The sequence below is a fragment of the Misgurnus anguillicaudatus genome, chromosome 20, assembly GCF_027580225.2.
Source record: "Misgurnus anguillicaudatus chromosome 20, ASM2758022v2, whole genome shotgun sequence".
Lineage (NCBI taxonomy): Eukaryota > Metazoa > Chordata > Actinopteri > Cypriniformes > Cobitidae > Misgurnus > Misgurnus anguillicaudatus.
In genome coordinates this window covers 39753265-39779883 of record NC_073356.2, presented here as the reverse complement: position 1 = coordinate 39779883, position 26619 = coordinate 39753265, and the positions used below count along the sequence as shown (strand labels likewise).

The window sequence follows — 26619 nt, the reverse complement described above, 5'->3', positions numbered from 1 at the left end:
TCACGGCTTGGTCAAAGAGGTTCGTTTATGCAGCACATTATGTCTCTTGCTGTGGTGGAATATGTGCGCAAGCTGCCAAGTTACGAGGTACACATGCTCACACTCACTTTTATTGTAAATATATAGCCACAACTTTGGAAGTTATGGAAGTTCTTCAGCCAAGACTATGTTCACATTAAAGTAAATCGGCCCATGGTATACTGGAAAAAATTATTCATTGCATTTAATAAATTTTTGTAAAGGACAAGTTCGGTATTTTACACTTAAAGCCCTGTTTTCAGATTGTTTATGACGAAATAGAACGGTTTTGACAGAAATTTCGACATATGCGGCTGCCCCGAGAATTTTCGGGTGTTTGTTGTTTTACCTCCCACCTCTATAATGGCTGTATAGGTGCACTGAAACAATTCTTCCTAAAATGCATTAAACTTTCGTTTACAAAGACATGAAACTCACCTGAGTGGTCAGGGGTGTTCACTGATAATAGACACTCCAGCCCAGGTGGTGGCGATAACCCACCTCTACCAATTGCAAGAATACAAACAACGTTCCCGGGGCGGAGTACCTGTAATACCGTACCTCATAGCACATCTAATACAAGTCAATGGAGCTGGACAAAAACTACGATAAAACCTTTTGGAAAGCATCTTTTGCAGCGATTTTTGTGTGAGCATATTAGTGAACACCCCTGACCACTCGGTGAGTTTCACGTGCACTGTAAAAAATAAATTGTTGGCTCAATGAATTATTTTTTAGTAACTAGTTCCACAGAAATTTTACGTTCACTCAATTTCTGTCACCAAAGTGTTACCTGGATTGATGTTTTTTAGTTGGCCCAAATTTGACTCAGATTTAAAAAAGTATGTTGGCTCAATTAGCTTTATAGTTCATTCAACTAAAATGTTTTAATCAGTTGAATCTTTAAAAACTTACAGCGAAGACTCTGTCAATTAAAATTTAAGTATTCATTCAATGTTTTATGTGTTACTTCAATTAATATTTATTATTTGGGATTTTTTTAATAACATTTTTTAATTATTTATCAAATAATTTATGCTGGTGTTGTAAACAAAATAATTAACTTCAGTCACATAAAAACAAAAGCTTTTTATTCACTTATCATACAGACTGAACATACAGAATTAAGTCTTCTTTAAATAGAGGGCATAAAACAGTCCAAAAAGCCTCCAAAGTCAGTCAGAACATCTCCAGGGCCATTTAGGAGACTTTCCTCAGCCAGTCCAAGCCGAGACTGTCTCGCTATGTCTCGGGTCTGCCACTCACATCATCTCCGCTCTGGTTTGATAAACAGAGGAATATAAACACACACACATACATAAATAACATGTTTAATATAATAAAGTTTGACGGTGAAAGACTTTATTCCCTAAATAACGTTAATGTTAGGTCAAATTTCCCTCAGACATCACACATTAAACACTATTGGGCGGTTTTCTCGGACAGGGCTTTTCACTGACTAAAATAACTTACTGACATCTCTTAACATATGAGTGCTACTGTTTTGTCTCAAAATGCACGCCAGTATTGTATTATATAAGGTTTGTTTGTAAAAATGTCCCAATTATAATAAAGACCGAGTTCTAAACTCTGTCCGGTAAACCAACCCTATAACGTTATCCAGGCTTTTTATCTTAACTAAAATAGCTCCACTTTACTTCGGTCACATAACATAACACACTTCTAATATATCTTTACAAAAATATCATTACAAAAACGTCGAGTATTTGCGTCTTTGCCAATTAATATATTCTAAAATTAACATTTAATTACAAACACTTACCTGACGTGAACTTGAGGAAACGGCTGACTTGTGTGAATCAGTAAGTGATTCCAGCTGTTGCGTGCGGATTGATCTCAGATGAAATGCCCTGTGATCCAGATCCTTCCGAGTTAAAACATTTTAAATTCAAAATACACAGACGCAGGCGCATACATACATACATACATGCACACGCGCGAGCGCACACACGCACGCACGCGGGTACACACACGGGTATATTTAGGGTATATTTAGAAGTTTTAAGATTGTTATGATATTGGGACTATTTCTCCACTCGCACCTTCAGCTCTGAAGTTCAAATTCGCAGGCAGTACGCAGCCCAGTTATTACAAATGTGAAAGATATGAAATATCATTCAACAGCGATATCATTTAAGTGCAATCCTAAAATATGATTTAAAACATACCGGTAAACCTTTTATTATTAAGTATAAGAAATTAAAATGAATTAAATCGCATGTTTAAACGCCACAGAGATATCAGAGCCAGCAGTCGATTTCTGATGGGCTTGCCGAGGCGAGGCTGCGCTGGGCGGGGTGTGAGCGCTTAAGTGTCTGTGATTTTCTGGGGCTCATCTGGAGCCGAAAGTGTCCGAGCACATTTTTAAATAGACGCTATCTATATTAACCGACCGCATATTTAAACTTAAAGCACATACATTCACGCCTGAACAACTCTTAAAATTACATTTTGTTACCAAATAACAGTAATATTGTGAGCATTTTGTTGTCAGGAAACATAGCTGTCATAAGTCCACATATTGACCAGATTTGTCTTAATTAGTTCAGTCAACATAGCCATTCCGAATGTTGACTGAATTTGGAAATAACTATTCACTTAATGTTTTAAACACAGATTTATCTAGACTTAAAATAATATGTCTACTCAACTAAGCCCAAACAAGAAAATTGGTTTAACTTATATATTTTTGCCCTTCCAACATTTTATTAATTGGATTTTTTACAGTGTGTTTGCAAATGAAAGTTTAATGCATTTTAGGAAGGATTATTCCAGTGCACCTATAAACCCATTATAGAGGTGGGAGGTGATACAAGAAACACCCGGAAAAAAAACAGGGCTTTAAGTGTAAAATACCGAACTTGTCCTTTGAGGTAAGTGGTTGCAATCAATTATTTTACTTTACTAATTTTTTTTTTTTAAATGTAGCTTAAATAAATTGATTGCAACCACTTACCTTAAAAATTTTTTTTTTTCAGTGTAAGATGAGCTTAGAGAGAGGGGGGGCTATAGCCCTGACTGTAGTATCAGCCATAGACACCCACTAATATGATGTAGGTGATATATGTGCACTGCACAAGATTTTTACAAACTGGATATTCCATATTCTTCACAGGTTTCACTTTTATTTTTATACAGGAGAGTACATGTACAGTCAGCATATATGGAGAGATAGAGAGGATTGTTGCAGCCTTCATGTGCTATACTGTAACACTGTTTAACACTGTAAACCCACACAGCAGGAGACTCCTATGCGGATCTGCGTTCAAGTCGTCAAACCCGCGTGACTGTCACATTCGTTTTGGAGCCGCGCAGAGGATCAGCTCCGCCTCCGTCAGCGCCATAAATTCTACTGTCAAACAGCGGATCCTGAACGGACCCATGTCGGATCCTCGGACGCACCTTTACTGAACGGTTAAACGATGCACACCTGTCAATCGAGACTTTCTTGCTGGGACACGGTTGAGCTGAACCCTCTTTTGAGTAAGTATTGATTTATTGATATAATTGTAGCAGTAAACATTGTTTTTTAATCATCCTGTATATACTAATGATTGGAATGACATTGATATTAGGAAAACTTGAGCATGTTCACTAGTGGATAATGGTTAAGCCCTAGCTGTGCATTATTAAGTTTACATGTTGGCAATTTTGGTGTAGTGTATCTGCCATCTTCTTTATAATGAAAATTAATCTTTGGCAATTTACTCATTGTTTGACTGGGTTCAGACTCACGGTCACACTGCAAGATGCCATGTGACCTAATCAGTGACTAAATGAATGCAGGTGTCAGTCAGTGCAGGCACGTGCACACATAGGCTGCGTCCGAAACCGCATACTGTATAGTAGGTACTGAATTAGATGAAGTACCTACTTACTTGGCGTTAAAACAGTAGGTACTGTATAGTATGAATCCTGGTAGTATAAATGAGATTCGGACGTACTACATCCGCCATGTTGCTACATCACGTGACATACGTCGTCATCACGTCGTGTCATTTCAGCGCGAAAACAGCCGCGTGCCTCTTCTTCTTCGTTGGATAACTCCTCGTCCGGGGCATCATGGGATAGTGTAGCGTCCATCGTATGCACACTGCAAAATCTAACCGGAAGTAGTAGGTCATCCGGGTACTTTTCGCATACTGTTTTTCGAATACTATGTATTCGGACATACTACTCGCTTCGCCTACTGCTTTTCGCGTACTATATAGTATGTAGTAGGCGGTTTCGGACGCAGCAATAGACATCAAAGGGGGCTTGAGCACCTGCCGTTTTTATTCCTGGAGAGAAAGTGCCCTTTTTTCTGGGGTGCTTTTAAAAAAAATATATATATATGATCTTTATTCATATAACAACTGATGTCTGTCTGTTTCTTGTGTTTTTTACTTGTTGCTTATTTAATTTAACGTGAATTTATTCAGGAATCATTTAAATGAGATTCTTATATAAAGAAAAATAGCGCTATTTGTGGCACACAAACGGTTAACAGATGAGTCCCGCCTCCAAAATTCACATCGCTAATATGATTGACTTTACCTTTCCTTAGTCCCGCCTCTCCAACTTATTTCGCTTTATGATTGGTTTGTCTACACTCATGCTGCATCATTCGCGCTTCAAGCGCCAAAGCTCAGCCTGAATACGAGACGCGATCATGTGCATGATTATGCAGGCAGGCTATCGGTAAGTGTTTGAGGAAGAAAGCATTCTTATATTAACAGTTTTATGCACAAAATATATAAGTTGTTACACATAACGATTCAGGGACATTGTTTTCCATGGCAATCCCATATTAACCTGAAGAGTTGCAAACTTGTATCCGTATAGTGTATGTAGTTTAAACGGACTGCTCAGAAAATAATAAAGCACAAACAACAAAATAATTGCTAACTGCAGTAGTAAGCTTTTTTTTGTTTGCGTTTTTTGTAATGGCTGTTAAATAAGTATAATGTGTTATATAGTGGTGTGCTGGAGTAGATTGGGAAGAAATCTGACGGTTCAGTATTTTACTTGCCCAGTCTGAATTTTCACTGACATCACAAAAAAGTAAAATATAAATACAAATAAAATAGACCTTATCTATGTTTCTGACATGTGTAACCCTAATAAATATGAAACCTAAGATTAAAGGTGCCATAGGATGTGTTGTCATAATATGTTAAAGTGTTCTTTGACAATTACATAGAAGGTATGTTACTTTATTAAGTGCAAAAAATTATCCAGAAACGTTTTTACATGTCTATTTACAACCCTAGAATTTGTCATTTTAATTAAATGGTCTATTTTTGCCCTATTTGAAAGGGTCATGAATAATAATGTTGAGCTCTGCTCTGATTGCTCTGCTCTGAGGCTCATGCCAGCTCACATTAGTAAACAGACCTTATATTTTGAGCCCTTATTAGAAAAACAAAAAAATACATTGACAAAAATACATTTTGAGTAACAACTAATCAGCTAAACGATAGCATATGAGCATTTATTGGAATGTAGCGCTGACTCAGCAGTCACAACTTTGTTTTTAGCATTTTAACAAATTTGTAATTAATGTGTAATTTTGTTTTAAGCATTTTAACAAATGTGTAATTAATGTGTAATTTAATGTTTTCAAAACATGCACATTGGCTTCCTTTGCTGCTCTATAAACAGAGACTACTAAGGAGACCATATTTTGAAAATTAAACAATTGCGTGAGTGTGAGGAAGATAAAATTAATTAACTTTTTTAATTTTTTTTTAAAAAAGGAAGTCAGAATTGCGTTAATATATACTTTTTGTTTAAAGTGCCCATCTTATGACTGCTTTTCCACAAGTTATATAGGTGTATGAGTTCCATAAAGCATGTTTCAAAAGTTGTTTGCTCGAAATAGCTTGTAGGAAAAGATTGTTACCCATCTCTAGTAGCCTCTGTTTCAGGGCAGTTCAGATTGTGCCGTTTTGAGCTGGTCTTACATATTTATGAGCTGCTGCTCCTTTGATCACGCCCCACTACTAACGTCATGTGCCCGTGCGCGTGCTCAGTGGTATCGTGAGCAGTACAGACCATACTGTGTTATTATTTTATATATTATTATTATTAACGGTTTATGTTGCCAACAGACAAATCATGCAGAAAAGTATCACTAATAAGTACACTACAGGAGAAGAAACTCATGACACACAATGATTCCAGAGTAAATTGTGATGTTACGTTAGCAATCACAACAATAAACTCGTTTTCCCTGGACAATGCTAACATATTCCCATTATAAAACATTTTCAAACGCATTATTTTCGCAAATTACATAAATTAAGACCCGGCGGGGGATGTATACTGCTTGTGGACCGCGTGCTAATTGCTAGAAGCTAGCGGGAGGGTAACGCTCCTCCTCTCATCTTTGTCAAGTACATGAGGTACTGGGCCGCACTTATGCTGGCGGGTGAACCAGTTATGGTCACCTGCCGGGCCTCAGACCCCTCCACCTGCTCTGCGATTTTTATCTCTGCCCCTGAGACCTGCCGGATATCTTTAATTTTGGCTCCTCTCCTTCCGATGTTGCAGCAAATCAACTGTTATCAAAATGATTATTTTAACAATTATTCATATCATCAAAGTTCTACAATACCTAAAGCAACAATTCATCACACATGAAAACAAAACAAACCAGTGCTACGTCTTTAAACTACAGCTGTAGGTGCTATTAACAGGATTGCTAGCCTAGCAAAGGACAACTGTCTGCCCATCATTTAGCAGCCAAGATTGACAGCCAACGTATTCAATTTCAATTCAATTCAATTCAATTTTATTTATATAGCGCTTTTCACAAGTGTTAATTGTTGCAAAGCAGCTTTACATGAGAAGATGTAGAGGAGAACACAGAAAATCAATAGATAATATAAGAAGTAGAGAAAGCGGTTAAACCGTACAAGCGAGCATATTAATAAAGTAACGTATACTGTAAAGTGCTAAGTTAAGCCAAAGTTGGCTGACTCTCCCTGGGATTAAAAACCCTCTAGGAAAAAAAACCCAATGGGAAAAAGTCCTAGAAGGACAAAAACCCTTGGGAGGAATTAATATATATATATATATATATATATATATAGAAACGGTAGGGATAGGAGGCGGGTAAGCGAATTAAACTGGTTTAGCCGGTGGTGGTTGGTCGGGCATCGGCTGGTCATCACGTTGAAAGACAGCCAGTAGATCAGTGATGCAAGGATCTTCACAGCAACCGGAACTGGGTCTGTTTGTCTCATGGTCCTCGTGGTTGAGGACGAGACAGGGAGAGAAAAACAGAATTCTATTAGCGTAGGGGCCGTTCGCATGCAATGCAAGTGTCAAACATTATAGTGGTTCAAGTCGGCTCGGTTCCAGACAGGCTAACTATTGTGGCATAAGTATATTACCCATATGAGGTATGTGAGTGCTTTGTTCTGGACAAACTAACTACTGCAGGAAATGTACATTTACTGGACATTTTATGTGAATGCTTTGTTAAAGAAGAATGTCTTAAGTTTAGATTTAAATTGATCGACTGTGTCTGATACTCGAACATTGTTTGGTAAATCATTCCAGAGCTTAGGGGCTAAGTAGGAAAAGGATCTACCACCTTTAGACACTTTTGATATTCTAGGGATAATTAAGTGAACAGAATTTTGTGAGCGCAGTTTACGTGATGGATTGTATTCTGATAGTAGTTCTTTAATATACGAAGGCGCTAGGCCATTTAAGGCTTTGTAGGTGATTAGTAATATTTTAAATTGTATACGATATTTAACTGGTAGCCAGTGTAAAGATGCCAGAATTGGACTGATGTGGTCATACTTTTTAGATCGAGTAAGCACTCTTGCGGCGGCGTTTTGAACCAGCTGTAGCTTGTTTACCTGATTTGCATGGCATCCCCCGAGTAACGAGTTACAATAGTCTATTCTAGAGGTCATAAAAGCATGTATAAGCTTTTCTGCGTCTGATGCAGACAGCATATGGCGTATTTTTGAGATATTTCTAAGATGGAAGAATGCTGTGCGGCAGATGTTGGCGATATGACTATCAAAAGATAGATTGCTGTCGAACATTACGCCTAAATTCTTAACCGTGGAAGATGGCACCACCGTGCAGCCATCTATGGGCAACTTGTAATCTGACATATTATGTTTGTAGCGATTCGGTTCAATAATAAGTATCTCTGTTTTATTGGAGTTTAGCATAAGAAAGTTTTGTGCCATCCAGTCCCTAATATCACTAATGCAGTCTGTTAGCTTAGAAAACTGGTGGGTTTCGCTAGGATGCGACGAGATGTAAAGCTGGGTATCATCCGCATAGCAGTGAAAACTTATGTTATGTTTCCTGATAATGTCTCCTAGAGGTAACATATATAACGAGAATAGGATAGGGCCTAGAACTGATCCCTGAGGTATGCCGTATTTAACGGGGGAGTGATATGACTCTTCCTCATTTACATAAACAAAGTGATATCGATTGGTTAGATACGATCTGAACCAGGCTAACGCCTGACCACTGATGCCAACATAGTTTTCTAGTCTATTGAGTAAGATTGTGTGATCTATTGTGTCAAAGGCTGCACTAAGGTCTAGTAATATAAGGATTGAGATTTCACCACGATCGGATGTTAATAGGAGGTCATTTGTAACTCTAAGCAGCGCTGTCTCTGTGCTATGGTGGGGCCTGAATCCTGATTGGAACTTTTCATATGTATTATTATTTTCTACGAATGTGCGTAGCTGGCTTGCCACTACTTTTTCTAATATTTTAGAAAGAAAAGGTAGATTTGAGATTGGTCTAAAGTTATTAAGATCTCCCTGGTCAAGGTTTTGCTTTTTAATGAGCGGTCTAATAACTGCTAGTTTGAAAGCTGTTGGAACGTATCCTAATTCTAGAGATGAGTTAAAGATATTAAGTACCGTGTCTGACACTACATGAAATACCTCTTTTAGTAATTTTGTGGGAACGGGGTCTAGTATACAGGACGATGATTTGGATGACGTTACTAGTTTAGAGAGCTCTTCTATTGTAGTAGGATTAAATGACTCAAGATGTTCGTTTGGTAATCTAGTGGAAAATGTACTATTGGGTAGAGTGATGGCTGCTTGCATAGTTTCTATGTTTTCCCTAATAAACATAATTTTGTTAGTAAAGAAGTTCATGAAGTCGTCACTATTGTGTTGGAGTTTACTATTGGTTTCTGTTTGTTCTTTGTTTCTAGTCAGTTTCGCAACTGTGCTAAATAGAAAACGAGGGTTGTTATGATTTTCTTTAATAAGCGTACTGAGATAGGTAGATCTGGCAGTTTTAATAGCCTGTCTGTAGTGTTGAACACTCTCTTTCCATGCTGAACGCCATACCTCTAACTTTGTGCTTCGGTAGTTTCTTTCCATTTTTCTAGCTACTTTTTTAAGGGCTGCAGTATGATGGTCATACCATGGAGCTGGCGGTTTTTCTTTGATTCTCTTTTTTCGAATGGGAGCAACGGCATCCAACGTGCTAGAGCAGACGTTGTTCATGTTTTCTATTATAATATCTAGATCTTCACAGTTATCTGCTACATGTTTCATTTGAGACAGGTCTGGAAGAGTGCTAATAAAGCTATCTTTAGTGGTGGAAATTATTGTTCTGGCTAATCTGTAGCATGTTGTAGACTGAGCGGTCCTATCTAGAAGTATTGTGCATGACACAAGGTAATGGTCTGAAACGGCATCGCTCTGGGGTGATATTTCGATGTCATTAATATTGAGTCCGAGTGACAGAATTAAGTCTAGTGTGTGATTACGAGTATGCGTGGGCCCTGACACGTTTTGTTTAATGCCGAGAGAATTTAGAACATCCATAAACGCACGTCCTAATGCCTCTTTTGGATTATCCACATGGATATTAAAATCACCAACGATAAGAGCTTTATCTACAGTGACTGTAAGCTCAGATAGGAAGTCTGCTATTTCTTTAAGAAAATCTGTGTGGTGGCCTGGAGGCCTATATATGGTAGCTAAAATGAACGAAAGTCGTTTGTTGTTGCGATCAGTTATTTCCATATTTAACAGTATTATTTCAAACGAATTAAATTTTAGGTTGGATTTATGGTTTACTTTGAATATTTTATTGTATATTGTAGCTACACCACCGCCTCTCCCTATTAGACGAGGAACATGTTTATAATAATAGTCTTGTGGGGTGGATTCGTTTAAACTGGTGTAATCGTCTGCTTTAAGCCAGGTTTCTGTTAAACAGAGTGCATCTAAGTTTTGGTCAGTAATTATTTCATTGATAATTGGTTCTTTGTTGGTAAGTGATCTAATGTTAAGAAGGCCGAATTTTAACATTTGAGTTTCATCTGTTAATGTATTATGTTCTAGTTTTATGTTAATAAGATTTGTGCGAGACGAGGTAAACGGTGCTCTGTATTTATTTGTTCGAGGAACAGACACAGTCGAGATGTGTTGGTACTCTGTTAAAAAAGGCTCTATGTGCTGGGATATATGTGATCTTGACATGTCAAGGCAGCTAACAGACTGATGGGTAAGCCGATCTGTCTGTTTCCTGACCTGGGCCCTGGATAGTCAGACAATATCAAAAGTAAGACTATTGGTCAGATTTCTAGAGAGTATAGCACTTCCTTCCGGAGACGGATGGAGGCCATCTCTCTTTAGCAGGTCAGGTCTTCCCCGGAAATGCTTCCAATTGTCTATAAACCCTACGTTATGCTGAGGGCACCACTTTGACATCCAGCCATGAAGAGACACTAATCTACTGTAAGTTTCATCCCCCCGGTAGGCGGGGAGGGGACCAGAGCAAATTACATTGTCTGACATTGTTTTTGCAATTTCACACACCTCTTTAATAGTATCTTTGGTGATCTCCGACTGGCGGAGTCTGGTGTCATTCGTGCCGGCGTGAATAACAATCTTAGAAAACTTACGGTTAGCATTAGCCAGCACTTTAAGTTTGGATCTAATGTCAGACGCTCTGGCTCCCGGTATACAATCGACTATGGTGGCTGGTGCCTCAATGCCAACGTTCCTGAGTATAGAATCTCCAATAACCAGGGCACCTTTAACAGATGTCTCAGCCGGTGTATTGCTGAGTGGAGAAAATCTGTTTGATATTAAAACAGGAACGTGATTTGGATGCCGAATGCGACTAGGCCGCCTGACAGTCACCCAGTTAGTCAGCCGCCTTGACTCTGAAGTCGGAACCGAGCCATGTGTATTACGCTTAACACTAGGCGCACCCGAAACAGTGTTTGTAACATTAACATTAGCGGTCTTACTGTCCTCAACTAGCGTTCGGATGCGCGCTTCTAGTTCTGCAACCTTCTCCGTCAGACTTACTACTTCAATACACTTAGCACATGTAAACCCCTCTATGCTGACGGAAGAAGCTAAACTGTACATGTGGCAAGTAGTGCAGGTTACAATGACAAGCGGAGTCTTACCGTTTTCATGCTGGGCGATGGCGTCTCCGTTCGCCAGACAGCGGTCCGTGAAGCTGCATCGAGATGGGTGCTCGCTCGTTGCGTGCCTCGGTCGTCTCCGGGTGCCTGGAGCCAGGGTGATGTGAGGCATGCTGTACCGCCTGGTGCTAATGCCGGGACACAACTCCTCCACAGCTTCCCGCTCTGGTGAGGAAAGGTCTGTGTTAAGCTTTTGTTGGCGTCTGATCAGTTGGTCTTCCGGACGTGTTTCCTCTTCGGTATGAGCGATGAAGACGAAAGCTTAGAATTGATGTAAACTGAAGTAAAGTAAACTCACATCATTTGGTTGATGAGAGCTAGCCGTAGCATCCACATCAGCTTCAGGAGAGAAAGACATTGAATTAGTCAGTTTATAATGAATGAAGTGTGTCAGTATCAGGGTTATTATCGTAAACGAAAACTATCACGAAAACTGAAACTATTAGTGAAAAAACATTTTAGCAGGGCCAGCGTCATGGGGGGCATTCGCGGGCAGTGCCCCCCCAAACAGGTTGTTGTGCCCCCCTACAAAGTTTTTTATTAATTTAATATATATCAAGAATAATTAAAATAAATTAAACATTGAATGTTTCATGACTTGTAATGTAATCAAATGAGGAAAATATAGTTGATATAGGTTTTCTTTAATTAAAATAGACCAGTTTCTCTGATTGGATGTATTGCCGCATCTCACCCGTCTTACGTATTTAGCATATTTGTGACTTGATACTAGCAACATGTTTTTTCGCGGCATTTTATGGATCATTTAAAATATGGATATTAGAACAAATCTGCACCGCCTGCTTCATCTTCATGCAAACACAGACTGGCTCAAACTCAGAGATTAGAGGTCGAGGTGGAATTTACAAATCTACAGGACACAGTTTTAAGGAAGTTTAATGTTTGTACACGCCGTCTTCAGCTATTTTAAAGGTAAGTTAGCATTGTTTTAAATTACGTAAGCTTAAATGTGAAGTGTGGCTATAGACCGTTAACAGGATTACGACGTGATTATGGTAAAGCGGCGTTTTTAAAGCTAGGACGCGGTGTGCGCTGCGCTATGAAACCCATTCATTTCAATGGCTTGCGCCGCGCGAGGGCGGTTTGTTGTTGCGTCGAGCAAAGCGCGAGCGCAGCGGAGCAGCTTGCGCTCACGCCGCGGTCGAAGTTCAATAGTTTTGCACATAGTTTGTGGTCTTTTGCCCTTAATACGGGAAATGAGCTGACAGTCTGTACCAGTTGTATGAATGTGTGCTTGCTGTGTTTTAATGTCTTGTTTTTGCAAGTTATTGTTGCTATTGCGTGCCCCTCCGTTGGAAGCCAAGTGCCCCCCTGTTAGTTATGGTCTGGCGCCGGCTCTGCATTTTAGTTAACTGAAATAAAATAAAAACTTAAACTAAACTATAACTATAATGTGTCCCTGTAAAACTAACTTTAACTAAAATTTTGGAAAACAAAAATTGCGTTTTCGTTTTTTAATGTTATTGGATCAGCAGTTGAACACTGAGTCACTCATATTACCAGATCATAAGCAAATGAGCAGATGTTGCTGAATCATTAATGACCAATAGGTGGCAGTCTATTTGAACTCCTGACCTGCACAGCAGCATCACGTGATGTGTATGACGCTGTCAGTGCACTGGATCCCTGCCACCCGAGCCAACAGTTCGGTTCAGAAAACATCATCTTGTTGCTAACAGCTAGTTTAGTAAGACAATTTGTTTCTGCTGGCAAACCATTACAATAACTGAAAAAGGCTTAATTATCTCAGTGTACTGTACACGGAAGCATTAAAACGTTAAATATGGGTGAAAACGCTGACGCCAACCGGGTGCTTGGAAGTGTTAGCTGACGCTTTTTGGTTGCTATGATACAGAATGCCCGCTTAACTAATCTGAAACTATTATATGCCTTTGCGGATAACCAACAAATAATATTATATATTAATATTTAATCAACAAATAAGAAAATTATGTTAGTACAGCGATCTCTTCTGGTACAGAAGTGGACACTCATAGACAGAACATTAAACTTTGCATTGATTTTCAGTTGTTGTGCACAGTTTGTACAAGTAGGATGTGCTGATTTACTCTAAATTATCTGGGTTATTTTTAACCCAATGCTGGGAAAATATTGGACAGAACACATAATGTTGGTTTACAAATAAACATATGCTGGGTTGTTTCAATGCAATGCTGGGTTGTTTTAACTCATATGTTGGGTTGTTGTTAACCCAAACATGATTATTTATAACCAAACATATATGTATATATATATATATATATGTATATATATGTATATATATATATATATATATGTATATATGTATATATGTATATGTATATATGTATATGTATATATGTATATATATATATATGTATTTATATATGTATTTATATATATATTTATATATATATTTATATATATTTATATATATATATTTATATATATTTATATATATATTTATATATATATTTATATATATTTATATTTATATATTTTTATATTTTTATATATTTTTATATATTTTTATATTTTTATATATTTTTATATATTTTTATATTTTTATATTTATATATTTATATATTTATATATTTATATATTTATATATATATTTATATTTATATATATTATATTTACCCAAATAACACAACAGAATTTAGAGTGTTGGTTGGTGTGGTATTTGTCCCGGCCTTTGATTGACAAGACTAAATAAACAAAACTTATTTTTTTAAATCGTCTTATTCTCATCGTATTTTCAACATTTCCAGATTTGGCAAGGTGTATGTACACAACCATGATATCATGCTAAAGACTAAAACTATATACTAAAACTAAATAAAAACTACAAGTAAAGATTTTTGAAAAATAGAAATGAAATCAAAACTATTTATGCACCACTAAAAATAACTCAAACTAAACTGAAATAAAATAACACATTACAAAACAAAATAAAAATAAAACCTATTTTTTTTTTTAAACTATAATAACCCTGGTCAGTATTAAGATTGATTCATGGTCACGTTGGCTACCAGTGACTTACTGATATAAAAAGGATCCTGCTGTGGTAATCTGTTGAGCTGTGGAGAAAAAAAAGACACCATTAACATGGTGATAGAGATTCAGATTTAACCAAAGATATTAGATATACCAAGATGAAGCACTAGCATTGCTATGAATTGAGGGGGGGGGGGTTTCAAAACACTCAATATAGCCACTAAAGCAAAAAAAGTCGTGCCTTCTATTAAGAGCAACCAATCAGCAATCACTAAAGAAGAATGACAAACTGTGTGTAAGTCTGATGTCATCTCAAAACAACTATATGTGTTTACTTACCCAGGAGCCAGCCATCACGAACGGCACCTGCTCCAAGTCCATTTCCTACACTGCTGTGCACTAGAATAAGAGAGTCATGTGTAGAACCAGGCCATCGTGCCGCGACATTATATATAATTTGCACATTTATTGAATGCACATGTTTGCGATTCACATAAATGAATTAATCTACATATGGAGCCCTTGTAGCAATATGAGTGCAGTCAATTGCACCGATTACATTGAGGAAACCGGACATTGCTGCAAATTGCCTTTTAATATTGGCCTGTTCTCCGACAGTGTAAGGAATTATGGCAGTAGGGATGGCTGTGAAATCCCAGACCTATGACAAATGAATAGGAGTGTCAAAATCAATAAGGTTTGCCTTACAAAAAGTACAGTTAGTTACTTGTCGCCTATTTACTGCTGGTATGTCCCGGTTGCAAAAAATCCTAAAACTGAAAGGACTTGGGTTGGTACGGGGATGGCGCGGTTCCGTCTTGTTGGCCTTTAATTGATTTATTACTAGTAAAAATACACATTAAAGATGTGTAATTGCAGAGCTCTGTAATTCAATTGTTACTAAAAATTCAATTGTAGAGCTCTTTAATTTCATTCTTATTAGTAAAAATATAATTACGACGAGTAATGCGCTGGCTACATTAAAAGATAATTTGGCTTCCCATATCGTGTGTAAACCAACACCCCCACAGGCACAGGAGGAATGAAGACCAAGTCCATAGGCAACAAAAACAAAAGTCAATTTCAAATCGTTCAACCGTTACTCTGAAGAGGGTTTTAGTCTCCATTTCTCTCAATATTGAGTAAAAGCTCAGTATTCAAGTAACTTATTCCTCAAATTTCTCTGGAATCCCTCATCTACATCTGCTCTCTTTCTGTCGCACGTGCAGACTACCCGACTCTCACGTGTGTGAGAGGAACCCGGAAGCAAGCGATGCGCCAAACAGAATTCAGACACATCATTGGTCGAACGCAACTCTCTTCTCATTAGCTGATTCATTGACCATTAAATAACTATATTTAGGGCTTCAGTATGAAAAAGAATTATAATTTAATAACTTTTGTAACTGGAGTTACAAAAGTCTGAAAACACCAAGAAACTTCCTAGAGAACTATCATGTACCTCCAACATGACCACACAAATCTTATGGACACACATGTTGATGGCCTCAGGAGTCCCAGCGATATTAACGGCTCTCTCTTTAGAGTTGGGCAGCATATCAACATCCACCTTTATGTGAGCCCAGATGACTACACACACAGACAGAAGAGCATAATGAAACTTGAACTTTCACTTCTAACATGAAGTGTTGAGGCTAAGATTATATCCATGCTTTCCTTCATGATCTCTTTGAGCTTACAACCGCCCTTGCCAATAATGAAGCCACACTGGGTGGATGGCACCACTAGCCGCAACGTGACAGGGGGCGTCCCTTTTGACGCACTCATTTGCATGACCCTGGAGATGTTCTGATGAAAAAATATGTGCCATAAAACTGGATAATTGTGCTCAGATCTGGAGTATAACGTTCAGCTTAAGTGCAGGGGATTCAGGACGCTTGAGTCACGCTCGGATACGGTTCAAGATTTGACATGATTTGTCTAGTGTGAATACAAAGTAAAAACTAGGAATGCTCCGATCGGTCGGCCGTCGATTGGTATTGGACGAAAAATGGCATTAAATGACTCGATCGGTACTTGCTAAATTTGCAGAGCTCATAAACCGATCTTTATGTTTACTTTTGTCATCATAGGGATCCTGAATGCTGCTGCAATTGGAGACAATATTTTACGTAGTGCGAGCATTTTTTTCAACCTGTTGCTCATGTGCGACATACAGATTTGGATTTCTCTCTCTGCCTTTACAGAGATGCGTGTCTATTTTCTATGAGGACGCGCTAGGGTCAACAGCGCAACGAGTTTAATTAATGTGACTGTAATTGTACGTTCTCAATCTGATCAATAATTATTGCCACAGCTTCAAAGACCGAGTCGTTTCGACCACTAATCACGATGCGCTCCGGGCAGCCTAAAGAAATATTAATAAGAGCACCGCTCTGCAAAGACAATGAAAATCACAGATAAACAGTTTTACACAGACCAAGAGTTTCAATCACTGAAAAGCAAAAAGGATTGATGGGGGATCTCACCTCCTTACGGAGCTTCTGCATGGTTTCACCATTCTGCAAGATAGAAGTGCATTAAAATAAGCTGGACACATGAAGATACATGAACTCATCACTTACACAACACTGCTGAATGCTTCATTCTGATTGGCTGAGAGACATTCTGCAAGTGGAGGAGATTGATTTTATAATTATGCAATTTTATATACAAAGTCATTAAATAGGGAGGCTGACACTGCAAAACATTAAAACTCAATGCTACGAGTGAGCGAGCTGCCTGTTATATTCAAACCCACCTTCCCAATGATGCAGCCCACTTCTTTTCCATGCACGAGCAATTTAATAGTAATTGTGAGTCCTTCCATGTTCTCATGCAGTATCTAACATACAAACACTTGAAACACACAGAATTACTGACATTTATTTTTTGCATTGGCATTTATTACCAAAATTACAAATCTGCTTTACAAGACCCTGGTATTCCCCAGCTTTGTTACACACACACACACCACATCTCATATTTAAATGGTAAAATAAGCTAATGACCGTTCAAAAGTTTAACACTGTAAAGTCTCATCGTGTAATGCAAGGGTTTAAAGGGGACATTCCATGAAAATCAGACTTTTTCCTTTTTTATAAGTGCTATAATCGGGTCCCCAGTGCATTTACCAACCCAGAAATAAGAAAAATAGCAACCCTGTAACTTTGTTTTGGTAAGGCTCTCTCTGCAAGCATGTGAATAAATAGGTCATGCGATTTCGCTCCCCGCATGACGTAGCTAAGGGATCTTATTATAAAGATACCGCCCCTTCAACTGCGCTATCCAACCATGAAGCGAGTGCGAGAGACGGAGAGAAAGAATGACTGACAGCACGACGCGTTTGTATTCCCTCAAACACAAACAGGAGCCTACAATCTTATAACTTTTAATCTTGTAACAGGAAGCCAGTTTAAGGACCCGATTACATATAGAATAGATTTTAAAGTATTGTTACTCGTTTATAAATCACTTCATGGCTTAGGACCCAAATACATGACATATATGCTAACTGAATATAAACCTAAAACATTACTCAGATCATTAGGATCAGGTCAGTAAGAAATACCAAGGGTTAACTCAAAACAAGGTGCGTCTGCATTTAAGATAAGAAAAAATAAGATAAGGGTTAGGGGGTTATCTAGATTAAAAACGCATCTGTTTAACTCTGCATTTACTGAATGAGCACTGTGCTGCTTCACACTGACTGCACTTTTAACTCAAGTCACTTTTACTTCTGTTTTATTCTTTTTAAAATTTTAAACTGTTTTTATTAAAACGACTTTTTTTCTCTTTAATTGTTATTCTAAATTCTCATGTATCTTTGTTTTTATTGTGATTTTATTGTGTATCTATTATTTTTACATTTTCTTTTTTTCCTTTTCATATATTGTTTTCTCATTTCTATGTAAAGCACTTTGAATGACCTCTGTGTATGAAATGTGCTATACAAATAAACTTGTCTTGCCTAACTAGTACTTTTAATAATCTTTCTAAAGATTGAATTAACGTTCTAAAGAATAAATGTTATCTTAGTGCAAGAGAGAGAGCGAGTGAGCGAACCAACGAGAGAGCGAGCAACGCAACGGTTCACTTTCATCAAGTATATTGTTTAATATGTTTCTCTGAGGTTTATATGAATTTATATGAGGATTAATGTACTGCACGAGACAGAGTGAGTGAACAACGCGTATTCACTATCATACACAATAAGCATAAATCTAAATGTGTTGTTTAATGTTTCTCTCAAGTTTCAAATGAATACGAGGAGTTACAAGATAGATAGAGAGTGAGAGACTGACAGAAACACGAATGTGTTCAATCACAATAAACTTAAACATGTCATTTGATCTGTTTCTCTAAAGTTTAAGCATTAAACGTATTGTTTTATTACAGATCATTCAAATGTGCTTGTGTGGTTTGGTTAGAAAGTAAACTTCTGAGTGTTTGTGGTAACATGCTGAAAATCATTGTGCCGGTTTAAAACACTGGCAGGACGATGAGACCTAAAAGTCTTTATTTTTATTCCACAATGTTCCCCATCTGCTGATAAACATGTATTTAGTATGCATAAAACAGATGATTGACTTTTTAAACTTGTTCAAATATATAATGCTTAACATCCCTCACTAACTTCTTTCGTGAGAAAATCTCCCTGATAGAGACAGAGCACAGCGCGTCATAACCTGAAAACCAAGCCCACCAGGGGGGGGGAAGCAATCCAACCGTCTCCATTGACTTTGTATTGCGAGAAGCCGCCTCCTTGTCATTTCTGGCTTATAAATAAAAACTGAATAATGACTAAAAGCTGCTGTGTGACAATATCTACAGCTAACAAGCCAAAGGACCCAGAAATAAGTTTTTATAAGCTGTCGAGCCGTAAAACCCCATTCTTTAAAGAGAATAAAGTGGATCGCCGACTACGTTTCCCCCTAGTGGACGCAGTTCTGCTAATAGTAGTACTATGAAAAGTTGCCTGTATCCATTTCTGTGTCTTTAAACGCTAGTTTTTTAAAGTCGACAGCTTATAAAAACGTATTTGGTTTTTTTTGACTTGTTAGCTGTACACCTTGTCAAACACCAGCTTTTAGCTATTATTCTGTTTTTAAGTTTAATCTGTAAATACGTTTTTATAAGCTGTCGACCTCAAAAAAACGAGCGTTTAAAGACACAAAAATGGATACAGGCAACTTTTCATAGTACTTCTATTAGCAGAACTGCGTCCACTAGGGGGAAACGTAGTCGGCGATCCACTTTATTCTCCTTAAAGACTGGGTTTTAAAGCTCTACAGCTTATAAAAACTTATTTCTGGGTTCTTTGGCTTGTTAGCTGTACATATTGTCACACAGCAGCTCTTAGGCATTATTCAGTTTTTGTTATAAGCCAGAAATGACAAGGAGGCGGCTTCTCGCAATACAAAGTCAATGGAGACGGTTGGATTGCTTTCCCCCCCGGTGGGCGTGGTTTTCAAATTTGCATAACTGCGCTCTGTCTCTATGCTCTGTCATGTCTACAGCGCGAGCGCTTGAGACTCCGCCCACCTGAGCAGCTCGTTTGGATTTAAAGGGATACACACAAAAACGGTGCATTTTTGCTCAGCCCCATAAAGTGCCCATTTTAACATGCCACAATAAATTACCTATAGGGTATTTTGATCTAAAACTTCACATATGTACTCTGGGGACATCAAAGATTTATTTAATATCTTAAAAACATCTGGAATGTCCCCTTTAAACAAGCTGGTTACCCATAGAAGTCAGCGGGTCATTGAACGAAATATTCAGATAATTCAGCACTTATACATATGCATATGAAATTAATCCACATCAATCATTTGTATAGTTTTAAATCCGCAGGTAAGGCAGTGGTGAATGAAGTCGTAACTTGTTATTTTTGGACCAAGATGTATTTTCTATGTTTCAACACGTTCTAACTGACCCACTGATGTCACATGGACTACTTTAATGATGTTTTCATGACCTTTTTGGACATGGACAGTAAACTGTACATACATTTTCAATGGAGGGTCAGAAAGCTCTTGGACTAAATCTAAAACATCTTAAACTGTGTTTACGAAGATGAACGGAGGTCAGGAACGACATGAGGGCGAGTCATTAAGGGACACTTCATCCATTTGCATTAAGCTTTGTATAGCTAGAACCCCAGGCATGTTTTTGAATGGTCGTGCATCATTTCCTCAGTTTCTGCTGAGACAGGAGAAATACAGATTTCAGTGTTGCACCTCCTTCTTTCAGTGCCAATGCACACCCCTAGAGAGTAGGCCTGCACGATTAATCGTTTTTAAACCGAAATCGCGATTTGATTGGATGCGATTTTTGCATCGCAAGAGCTGCGGTTATTTCGATTCAGAACTATCAAATATGACAATCATCTAGTACGCAGTAGTGCTGTGTTCAAAATATCGATACGACGATACATCGTCATAGACGCCTGACGATGCGCGCATCGATACAGCACCTTCTTTATCGATTCGGATGTACTTTTGAAAGTAACGTGACGAATTGCTGTTGATCCGTGATCCATATGGAAAGGACGCATGTGTCCCGCGGAGTATGTAGAGTTAAAGGTGGCGGGGTATACTTTCACTTTGCGTGTCTGTCTCGCTGGCGCACATGTCTGCATAGTGAGCCGCGTACGCGCGCTCTCTCGCTCTCGCGCGCATTAAAGTCAATGAGTTCAGTATGAAAGCGCAGATATCTTAGCCTATACTACTGCAAAGGGCTTTATTAGCCATGCTCTTATAAAACAGTACTAACGCATTTGAGAAGAAACACGACAAAGATTTGCATGTGAAAAGTGTATGTCTAGAGAAGAGATACAGGGCTACTTCAAACTATAACTGTCACATTAACAATCTGATTTCTATTAAATAGTATTAAGTCTGACTGCATGTTTATAGATATATTCATAGATGTAGAATAATGAGAGACAAGAGTAAGGCACTTTATAAATATGCTTTTAAAAAAACATAAGTTAAGTACTAACTCTGGGATTTTAAATATTTCTAATAGCTAATAAATGAATGGCAAAAACACAACTGTTACAACACTGCTTATTCAATCTACAATAAACAAATAATAAAAATAATAATAATAATAATGTTACTAAATTCTGAACAAAAATGTAATTCAAAATAGTATTGTATCGTGATTCGCATCGTATCGGGACCCTTGTATCGGGATACGTATCGTATCTGGGAATTGTTGGCGATACACAGCCCTAGTACGCAGTTTTTGACAGTTCGCTTCATGCGCATTGTACGTTTGATGCAGTTTAAACCAATAGAGGGCATTAACACTGAGGTGCTGACTGAACGTCAAATAACGCTATTTGGAAAACATGAGCACGAGCAGCAGTTCAACTCCCCAACAAAGTGTACGGCCATATGATTTCCGCGATGCGGAAAACACGAACGGAATCACGAAATCCAAGCATATAAAATGGAATTAACTGCACAGCGCGGAATGTCATTAAAACCCATTATAACTAATTTATTGGCAAATGAAAGGACAGAAATGCGTGAAAACATTTTCCTTTTGTGTAATGTTGGACTTAAAGAAAGGTATATACGTCCGTTTCTCGTCATGCATCGCAAACAATGACAAGTGCCTCATCAGAGCGTAAGCAGGTTTCATTAAAGCCTGGTACACAGCAGACGAAAGAGGTACAGTATACTTACTTGCACGCGCACATCCGCACCGCTTTAAAAGTATATTTGCAGGCACGAGGGTTCATGAAGCGCGCACACAGCGAGTAGTCAGCACACGCGTGATCACTAAACTAAGTTTCTTTGTCTAAGTGAACATAAGCAGCTGGATGTTTATCATTATATTGAAGCAGAGCAGTTTTAAAGCTCTCGTGGGTCTTAAACTGGCAGTAACCTGGTGCTTTCTGTGTTAGAAATGTTCATTACACACCAAAAATTAAAATCACTCCTTACTCTTAACTGAACAAACTTCTGCAGCTCCACATTTAAAATCGTACAGTGAGGAATGTGCAGTGTTTTATTTGTATTTTTGCTAATGTTAAATCATAGATTCTAATAACTAACATAAATGTATATATTACAGATGCCTGAAAAGTAAAAGAAGATGAGTATAGTCTTATGATTAATAGAAAAAACTAAACATTTGCTTGTCAGAAGCATTGTTGTAGTGACAGTCAAAATACATTGGCCTATAGCCCTATATGTTATTTTAAATAAAACTAATTAAATTGTTAAATTGTATTCTTTTAATGTTCTTTGATTAAAAAAAGTGTGTCTGCAGAAGAGCAAAGTCCATCAGACACCTTGGTACAATGTTTAAGAGGTTTTAAATAAACAGTAGAACAGCATCTTTCTTTGGTGCTGTTAAAACCACCACAACAAACCTGGATTTAGCTTGTTTATTATATACTAATAAATCAATTCAATTCAATTTTATTTATAAAGCACTTTTCACAAGTGTTAATTGTTGCAAAGCAGCTTTACATGAGAAGATGTAGAGGAGAACACAGAAAATCAATAGATAATATAAGCAGTAAAATAGCGGCTAAGGTTAAACCGTACAAGTGAGCACATTAATAATGTAGCTTATACAGTAAAGTGCTAAGTTAAGCCAAAGTTGGCTGACTCTCCCTGGGACGAAAAAAACCTCTAGGAAAAAACCAAAATCACACTTTAAACCGCGAATCGCAATTTGGATCAGAAGAATCACAATTCAAATTTTTTCTCCAAATCGTGCAGCCCTAAAAATGTTATAGCCAGATATGATGACTCTACTCCAACACGCCTCAAGACAGATGAGTGATCTATTCATCAAGCCAACACGCAAACTGGCGCATATGAAACTGAAAGTAATAGTGCTGTGACAGATCGCAGTTGATCCGTGATCGGTACGTATCATGACCCACAGTTCAGCTCGCATGCGATTCGCGGATTAATACGCAAACTTAAATAGGGAAAGTTGATCTTTTGCACGCATTTCAAAAGAGTTTCATAAACAATATAACTGAAAAAGGGGCTACAGTGAGCAGCTTTCTGTACACACAGACATGCATTCTGCTGAATATGTCCGGTCAAGCTTCAGTCAAACATGACGTGATCAACCCTATATGCCCTTCAAAGATCAGAACTCCTAATGTGTAAACTATAGCGAGAGTTGCGCTACTGTGTCTCATACTGTAGTCGATTAAGATACATTTGGCGAATAGAGCACTGAAAAACAACATGAAGTTGATTGTTTTTCCTACAATCGAGCAGCCCTAATGCAAACAGGGAATGTGAAAAAATTTTACCTCAATAAGGTCATTCCTATTGTATTCGTGTACATTTTAATCATTAACGGCACACTCTTTTTATGACTAGAATAACAGTAAAGGGTAAAAAAGTAATTGCCAAAACTTAAAACAGAATTTGGGAAAAAATCAAAACAGATTTTATAGAGCTCTACTTATTTTTAATCAGAAATTTGATTGTTTGTGTAGGGCTATGTACTCTTTTATTGTTCATGGACAACACATATACCTTCTCGATTAAATCTTTGAAAGGTACAATAAAAGGTATGAAAACAATTTAAACCACTAAAATTTCACAAAAATAAGATGATACTTTGAAACATTTCGTACAGCTTTAAAAACATTAACTAAACATTAGGTTGTTTCAACCCAACCAAAAAGTTATTTCTACCTAACAGATGGGTTAAAAAAAAATTCAACCCAAAGAGTTAAAAACCCAGAATTGGGTTGGTCCATACTTAACCCATTAATCTTAACCCAACGTTTTTTAGTGCGTCATCGCTTACCTATAACCCATTTTTGTACAATATCTTTCATAGAATAACAACCTGAAAAACTGTAAAAAGAATATGCAGAGTTTAACATTAGCCTCTTTCACACAGTAATTCTGTAAAATTACCATGAATTTACCAGAATGAATTTACCAGTAAATACAAAAATGTGCTGTTAACACATGCAGTGACGTTCCGTCTTTTTACCAGTAAGACATCATTCACACATCAGTATCAAAATTTTCTGGTTTTGTTTCGGTTCCTTGCAAAACATCAAACGTTTCTGTTTTTCGTTTTTGTTCCGTGAACCGGTTCAAAGCTCGATTGGCAAAGGCGGATTATCGCCAGTGGGGCTGGAGTGTTTATTATTCAAGCTCTCAGCGGAAGAATGTACGAGTGTGAGGCGTTTGAAAAAATAGGTCCACAAGTTTACAACAAATGCTAAAACACCTGTTGGAAAGAATCTTTTGCAGTGATTTTTGTGTGAACATATCAGTGAACAGCCCTGACCACTCGGTGAGTTTCACGTCTTTGTAAACGAAAGTTTAATGCATTTTAGGAAGGATTGTTCCAGTGCACCTATACACCCATTAAGAGGTGTGAGATGATACAAGAAACACCCCAAAATTTTCGGGACAGCATCATATGTCCAAATTTCAGTCAAAACCGTTCTATTTCATCATAAACAATCTGAAAACAGGGCTTTAAGTGTAAAATATCAAACTTGTCCTTTAATAAAATGCCTCTTTTTCACATTTGCCTTTTAATTTTAATATTGTCAGTCTTACCTCGAGATTGTATTGAAAATGAAATGTCAAATCATCAATTGCATTTTATTTTTCAATTTGGCATGAATGATGCTTCATCACACTGAAAATAAAAATGAAATAATTTATATTAGCATTTAATTTTCAAATTAAAAAAAGCCAAAAATACCTTTCAGAGGGTACTACTTGCAGGCAGCCAACTTTTTAAGCATTTACAAATACGCACATATTTCAAGACCAAAGGGCTGTTCCTAAAACAAGATTACGAAATAAGCCAGGCTTATTTTGTGAAGTCAGACTTAGTCAGTCGATTTGGTTTCATTAAACAAACTTGAAAATGTTGGAACTCAGGAACTATGGCAACGTATACTTAGAAACTAGCCTGGTCCACGGCAGGCTAACTGCCAGGCTAAGCCTCAGATTTTGGTTAACTAGACTTTTACTAACACTGAACTGTAAATGCCATGATATTACAGCTGACTCTCTGACATCAGTGTAAAAATAAACTTATATACTAAATTTAACATAATTTGTTACAATAATAATTAATACAATATAGACAGTGTTTAATTATATGGTATGTGATAAGCCTCTGAAATGTTTAGACCAATGAATTACACACATTATTATGAATTAGTTTTCGTACATTGCATTTTATTTTCTCCTTTACGTGAAGCACTTTGGCTAGCCTTAGGGCTATTGGAAAGGTGCTATATAAATAAACTGACCTTGATCTATGATAAAACAAATTACAATCTTAAAAACCCCTTTTTAAATGTGCCCCAGATTCAAAAAAAACAACTGTTAAATTTAAAGTTTTTTTTTAATCATTCCTCAGCTAAATATGTATCATATAAGTTACATAGTATATTTTAAACATATACAGGGCCGTACTGGCTTGTTTTTATTATTTATAATGTATACATGGTATTCTAATAGCTTACAGGTTGTCTTTTTAAAATGTGTTATATTAGTACAGTATATAAAGAATAAAAGAAATTCGAAGCAAAATGGAAGAAAACTATGAGACGGGTATTGAACTCGGGTGGCTGAATGCGCTGTTGAGTTATTTGAAAGCAAAACTGACTACTATGCTATCATTTCCGACGAGGTCCCAACAGTTTCATATTTGATCGTAAATCGTAGATTTGAATTTAACTGCTGCATGAAAGCATTTAATCCATTTAAAATGACTTTCCAGCCTTTTATATGGTTTTGTTTATTGCAGCAGTAGTACTATCACTTTTAGTCAGTAGTACGTTTTTCATACATTATCACAAATCACCGCTCTCTCTTGAATTTTGATCGTTTTAATCCACGCTCGACCTCTAGGGCTGCTCAAGAATAGCGTGCACGCGATATTATCTTGACTTCTTGAGCCTCGTTCAAATTAATAGGACTGCGTAAACATCAAATAACCGCTTAACGCGCGTTTACTAGGTTTTTTTTGCCAAATTTAACCGACACGTTTACATAATAAATGTTTAACGAGTCTGAAATTTCATCTGAGATGAGACGGGGCCGATTAGAGCTCGTGAAAGCGCTCAAATCTTACCTGATGCGTGCTCCAAGTAGTGATGTTACGTC

General features: G+C 37.4%; 1 protein-coding gene and 1 long non-coding RNA gene across 2 annotated transcripts in view; both read right to left on the bottom strand.

Annotated features, from left to right (window-relative positions):
* Positions 1–1087: 1087 nt before the first annotated feature.
* Positions 1088–1951, bottom strand: LOC141351354 (uncharacterized). Its single transcript, XR_012359581.1, has 2 exons — positions 1802–1951; positions 1088–1296 (listed from the first exon to the last, which is right to left on the bottom strand). It is a non-coding gene; the product is annotated as an uncharacterized lncRNA (long non-coding RNA).
* A 9848-nt stretch (positions 1952–11799) lies between these two features.
* The window catches only part of LOC141351610 (poly(rC)-binding protein 2-like), a 125013-nt gene continuing 110193 nt past the window's right edge, over positions 11800–26619 (bottom strand). The window contains exon 5 of the mRNA XM_073858707.1: positions 11800–11815. The gene's annotated coding sequence lies outside the window, so the exon portion shown is untranslated. The remainder of the gene's footprint in view (positions 11816–26619) is intronic.